This window comes from Portunus trituberculatus, chromosome 41, assembly GCF_017591435.1.
Source record: "Portunus trituberculatus isolate SZX2019 chromosome 41, ASM1759143v1, whole genome shotgun sequence".
In the NCBI taxonomy this organism is placed as follows: Eukaryota; Metazoa; Arthropoda; class Malacostraca; order Decapoda; family Portunidae; genus Portunus; species Portunus trituberculatus.
Window position 1 is genome coordinate 15,909,685 of NC_059295.1, and position 6,677 is coordinate 15,916,361.

Sequence of the window (6,677 nt, forward strand, 5' to 3'; positions counted from 1 at the left end):
TGGAGTGTGTTGTGGTCTCAATCCTACCCGAAGATCGGTCTATGAGCTCTGAGCTCGCTCCGTAATGGGGAAGACTGGCTGGGTGACCAGCAGACGACCAAGGTGAATTACACAAAAACCACATAGTGTAGTGGTTAGCATGCTCGGCTCACAACCGAGAAGACCCAGGTTCGAGTCCCAGGAAGCAGCGAGGCAAATGGGCAAGTTTCTTAATGTGTAGCTCCTGTTCAGCAAGCATTAAATAGGTATGGGATGTAACTCGAGGGATTGTGGCCTCGCTATCCTGGTGTGTGGAATGTGTGTTGTGGTCTCAGTCCTACCTGAAGATCAGTCAGTATGAGCTCTGAGCTCTTTCTATAGAGAAAAGACTGGTTGGATGACCAGCAGGAAACTGTGGTGAACACACACACACACACACACACACACACACACACACACACACACACACACACACACACACGGCCCGGTAGCTCAGTGGTTAGAGCGCTGGCTTCACAAGACAGAGGACCAGGGTTCGATTCCCCGGCCGGGTGGAGATATTTGGGTGTGTCTCCTTTCACGTGTAGCCCCTGTTCACCTAGCAGTGAGTAGGTACGGGATGTAAATCGAGGAGTTGTGACCTTGTTGTCCCGGTGTGTGGTGTGTGCCTGGTCTCAGGCCTATCCCAGGATCGGAAATAATGAGCTCTGAGCTCGTTCCGTAGGGTAACGTCTGGCTGTCTCGTCAGAGACTGCAGCAGATCAAACAGTAAATTACACACACACACACACACACACACACACACACACACACACACACGGCCCGATAGCTCAGTGGTTAGGCGCTGGCTTCACAAGCCAGAGGACCGGGTTTGATTCCCGGCCGGGTGGAGATATTTGGGTGTGTCTCCTTTCACGTGTAGCCCCTGTTCACCTAGCAGTGAGTAGGTACGGGATGTAAATCGAGGAGTTGTGACCTTGTTGTCCCGGTGTGTGGTGTGTGCCTGGTCTCAGGCCTATCTGAAGATCGGAAACAATGAGCTCTGAGCTCGTTCCGTAGGGTAACGTCTGGCTGTCTCGTCAGAGACTGCAGCAGATCAAACAGTGAATTATACACACAAGCACAGGCGCTAAATTAAACTCACTTCGATCGATCGATTGAGAGAGAGAGAGAATAATGTTTGTTGAATTACAGAAAGAGATGAAAAAAAATATATTGAAGAGTCTTGGAAAATACTATGGCAGAGGTGGTTGAGAACAGAGTATGAATACTGAGAATGATGGATGAATTTTGTCCAGATGTCATTGAACTGTCAAGGTTTAAGCCTCACCAGCCTTTAGGGAGAAAGATGAGAAAGGTTACAAATGTTGGTGTTTATGTTGATTCTTCTGAGTATTTTCATTGCCATGATTCCTGTTTTTAATGTAAGCTTCTCAGTCAGTGTCAAATTTTAGGTAGGTTTTTTATGGTTATCTCATTTAACAGCTTTTTTCATTACTGTTTGTGATCTATTTTGATTTTTTAAAATTGAAAGTAAATTACTTATACTTAAATGATTAATATTTTAGCAGTAAACTAAGCCCAGTGATCAATAATGATACGTTACAAACACTAGTTTCTTTTATAACTATTTTGTTGGTGTTGGTGGCTGACTTCATTTAATAGTTTATGTTTTCCACTTTATGTTATACAGTCTGTTTGTTAGATTGCCACTCTGTGGAGTGGCATGGGCCTTTCAGCCTGATGGCGGCCCACAGGTGGGTTGTCGTCGATAGGGCTGGAAGACTAGTCTTCTTGCCACTAGGGAAGTCTGACTGACCCACCTATAACGGAGTGTCAGATACACCCTTTGTGGTCGGTATAGACTGTCTTCACCAGCCTTCTTTGCAGCCTTTCCTGATGCTTTGGGAGGCATGGTAGTAATGGTGTCGTTCAACTTGTGAAGAGTTGTGTGTGTTATACATTTTTACATTCCTTATATACTTTCTGTCTTTCTAGTCTCTATTCTTGAAAGTAGACCTCTCAGTTTCCTTAGCATATCTTTGTGTATATTTTAGTCTATAGTAAAATTAGTGGTGTGTATGCATCACTTTAGTTTTATACTTCATGTGGAAGATTATTATTTATTTAACAGTAAAACACATTGTATTTTTTTTGTACAAATGCAAGAGACTTAAACTTAATGGAGATGTGATTTTTCACTATTTAAAATTGATAACAAAATGCAGTTATTTTAGTGGAAATACCTATATTACTGGTTAATAGAATGGTTATAATGATATTTTAAATCACTAGATATATTTCACAAGGTGCAATTACTAATTACTGGCACAAATACATACAGACACCATATACCTGTTCATCCAGCTGTACAACAGGATGATATCTCTGTAAGGAAGCAGTCTGTGGGAAAAAAGTTCAATTTTCTGGTTCACATTAGTCTTATATGAGAGAAATATAGCAGGATGGTGTTTACTAGCCAATCCTCAGAATGTACAATTAGGCCATTCACTCTGCAACAAGGGAACCACATCTCTAAAAAGAGAAGAAAAAGATTTGAGCTGAGGAGTTGTTTGGTTTGTCAAATGGACTTAAAAGAAATGAAAGAAATTGAATTCAGCCTTGTAAAAGCAAACATGACAATCATGAGTGTTATTCATCTTAGTTTCCATTACTTTTGATGAATTTGAAGTTTACATTTGCTTATTTTATTTGCAATGTTTTATTTTTCTTTCTTAAAATGTTTTCCTTTATGTGAATAAAGAATAAGATTAAAGTAAGTGTCTCTAAGAATTGGAGTTGGTGCATTATGATCGAGTACAAAGTTAGTGTACCGGAGCAGCAGCACACAAAGCACTTGAGCCACCCAGCCACCTGTTCTGCTGTGTGTTAGGAAAGGTGGAAGTCTGGTATTATGGAAGGGCTAAAGTAGAAAGTTGTCTTATTATAAATGTATTCCAAATAGATAATGATAAAATTCCGTGAACATACAATAGATAGTTTTAGGGTATTGTAGAAAGGCAATATCCTCTCTATTTTTATCGTTTATTAATTTTTATATATTTTTTATTATTATTATTATTATTATTATTATTATTATTATTATTATTATTATTATTATTATATTATTCCATTATTATATTATTTCATGTAAGAGAAACTCTGGCCCACTGTACTCCATAACAAGAGTAATGATAAAATAGTCATTCTTTTCCTGTTGAAAAATTCAGTCGTATATTTCCCATGATGGGTTTCCTGCCGCCAGATAGCCTTTTGCAGGCAGCGTTGCGGCAAGTTTACGGAAAATCTCGTCACAACGATTTTTTCTCAGTTTTCTGAGTGCATTGAGTAAATTGCATCAAGTTACGGCGGATAAGATCATCGATGCAGCCTGAATTGTCAAAAACTATCACTGCTTAAACTGTGTCAACGACGCACTGGTCCTCGTCACCATTACTGAGGAGTGAGAACTTTGTCTCCATTATTGTCAGTGGGGGAGGTGTGAGCGCATTCCATTTCAAGCTGACCCTTGCCTTCAACGACAGGGTAACTATCATCTTCCGGCTTCTGCTGCTCGTGTTGCAGCTTAATATCTACTCGGTGCCTTGTTGGCCTTGAGGGCTGCTGCATTGCGCTGGGTATTCCATCGCTATCACCTTAATTTGCGGCATACTCAGGAAGCAACACAGATGAGTTCAGGAAATGAGCAAGACTATTGTCCCAGGTGTCGACAGGTATGCTGATTAGCGTGGGTCTTGAACGAGTGGGCTACGCTAGATACAGATCACGAGGGACTTAACAACCATGCAGGTGATCGATCAGGAACGCGCTGATTTCGCTCTGTCAACATGATTAATTTTCGTAAGTTCGTGTTTTATCTGATGGCAAAGAGGTAAAGATTGATGAATCAATTTGCATTGGAGGGGAGAGGCTGCCCTTGCAGTGTGTGTGTGTAGAGCAGAGTATGGTGATCATGGCTGAACTCTACTTGCAACTACTTAAACTGTACTACATGTATATTTGTCGAGATTTCTTATTCTTTTTGTTGCTATATTCTTTGCCTGTATCATTAATTACTCTAGTTTTATTCTGCACGAGTCGGGTATTGATGTATCTGTTTAGATACACATCTCGTATTTTCAAACATTTCAACGTCTTAACAAAATTTCCAGTTTCCAATGAAAGTATATTTGGAGTTTCGAGATTGTTTCTATGATTCTAGTGACAATTTAACACGTATTCCGTAAAATCAACATGAAAAAGAAAAGGAAGATCATAAGAACATCAACACTAATTTTTGTAACCTTTGAAAATAGTCTGAGGAGAGAACGAAGCTTTTACAGAAAACGAGTCACGGTGTCGGGATGCGTCACTGATTCTGGCCATCTCTAATAGTGAACCCTACACCCGTGCTTCCCGTAATACAGCCTCGGGGGTGGAGTTGTAACGTGACTCTGCACTGCGGGGGTGGAAGCACTCAGAGGATACTTATGAATGGGAAGGATGCTTAGTGTGTGGTAGTAGTAAAGGGCATTTACCTCTCTCTCTCTCTCCTATCTTGACCTTTGTTATAATTCTTTTCAACATTTCCTATCTGTAATGTAAGCACTTTTCCTCCTTCGGACATTTTCGTCCTTTCTCCTAGTAATTTCTTCCTCCGATGGATATTTTACCTTTCCGAAACTTTCTTCTTCAGGACTTTTCATCTCTAGCCATTCTTTTACACCCTCTAGATATTTTTATTTTATTTTGCAATCTTTTCCCTCTTTCCTTGATATTTTTCCTTCCACATATTTTTCTTCCAGCCATTTTCTATTCTTGATATTTTGTCCTGTGAACATTTTTCTTCCCTCGACATTTTTTTTTTTTTTATCCTCTAGACATTTTCTCTTCCAGTCTATTCCCTCTCTCCTTGACATTTTTTCCTTCAGACGTTTCCTGTTCCAGTCATTTTCCTTCCTCCTGAGCATTTTCCCCTTCAGATATTTTCCTTTCCTCTAAACCAGCGTTTCCCAACCTGGGGTGCTCACATCAATTATTGGGGGTGCTGAGAAGTGATGCACACACTGCACTTTCTTTTATCTTTCTAATAACAAGATATTAGTTAGGGGTGCTAGACTATTTAGACATGACAACAGGGGGTACTATGGTCTGTAAAGGTTGGGAAACGCTGCTCTAAACCGTTTTCTATAAGCTCTTTTCCTTCCCTCTTGACATTTTTTTTTTTTTCTTACCTTATAGACATTTTCTCTTCTAGGCTTTTCACACTCTCCTTGATAGTTTCCGTCTAGACATTTCTTGTTTCAGCCATTTTCCTTTCCTTTATGATTTTTTTTTCTTACCTTCAAATATTTATCCCTCCAGCTCTTTTCCCTCAGTAACTCGGGCTAATTTCAAATGATGATAATATTTCCTGCTTACATATATATAATGCTGAAGTGTACAGTGTAGGAAACGATAAGATATCTACCTGTATTCCTGAGCATCGCATCATCTCTCTCGATTAACAGGCTGATTTGGAAGTTACTTAGTGTTCTGTGGTGTTTTCACGGTTGTAGTGGTAGTTTAACAAGGAATCGACACCACTAAAAAAAAAGAAAAAAGAAAAAAAACTCAACATGTTTTATCTGAGTGATCTTTGAAAACAGTCCTGGAGAGAGAGAGAGAGAGAGAGAGAGAGAGAGAGAGAGAGAGAGAGAGAGAGAGAGAGAGAGAGCAAAATAAATGCGGACTAATGAATTAAGGAAGAGTTCTTTACCTTAATTAGATTTGATGAATCTATTGAGACAAGGAATCACCATCATCTTTATAGGATGACATTACGTAGGTATTCTTAGGCATTCTTTGTCTTGGGTTATGTTGCAAGAGACGCGGGAGTGGGAGAGAAGCGCCTTTTGATGAAGGGCGTCTTGTGCTAGAGCACGGATTTTCAACCATCAACCAGTGTGCCCCGAAGTAACTGCAGGTGTGCCACGAGAATTCGAGAATGAAGACTGATCTTCCTCAAATAACGTGCATATTCTTGGCAAATGTGATGCCTATGTGTGGGCACTATCATGAGTTGCACACCTTTAAGAGGATGTATTTAATTTATTGTGAATTTATATAGTACTTTATTTATAGGGGCATACCACACTTTATGTACAAACTGGTAACTCTTATTCCGCCGGTCATATCAAAGTTCATTACCATTCATTAGTTCCACTTTTAAATAGTGATGGTGTGCTTCGCTCATTTTAGCGCCAACTCGGTGCTCCATGAGAGAAATAGGTTGAAAAGCACTGCAGTAGAGGAACTAGGTGGTGCACGTTGTCCTCTGCGATTACTTTTTTCTTAGGGGATGACAATTTATATCTTTGCCATGTTGCGAGAGACAGGGAGGGGACAGCGGGGCTCATTTTGGTGGAGGAAACATGTGATGGAGGCACTAAGGCGTGCAACGTCTTCGACAATATATTTAAGGAATGACAGATTTTATCCTTGAAACTTGTTAGTCCAGATTCAGCATAAAGCTTTATGAGATTAGACAGATTTATGGGCAGGGATGATTAGTGGATGTAGATGATATATTATGAAGGAATGACCACGTGTAGGCCTATACTGGCGTTTGGCTTCTTGCACCTTCCTTCAGGTTCTTCGTAACAGTACAGTAGAGAAGCCAAGGCACTAATAACTGTTAGTAAGAGAAAAAAAAAAAG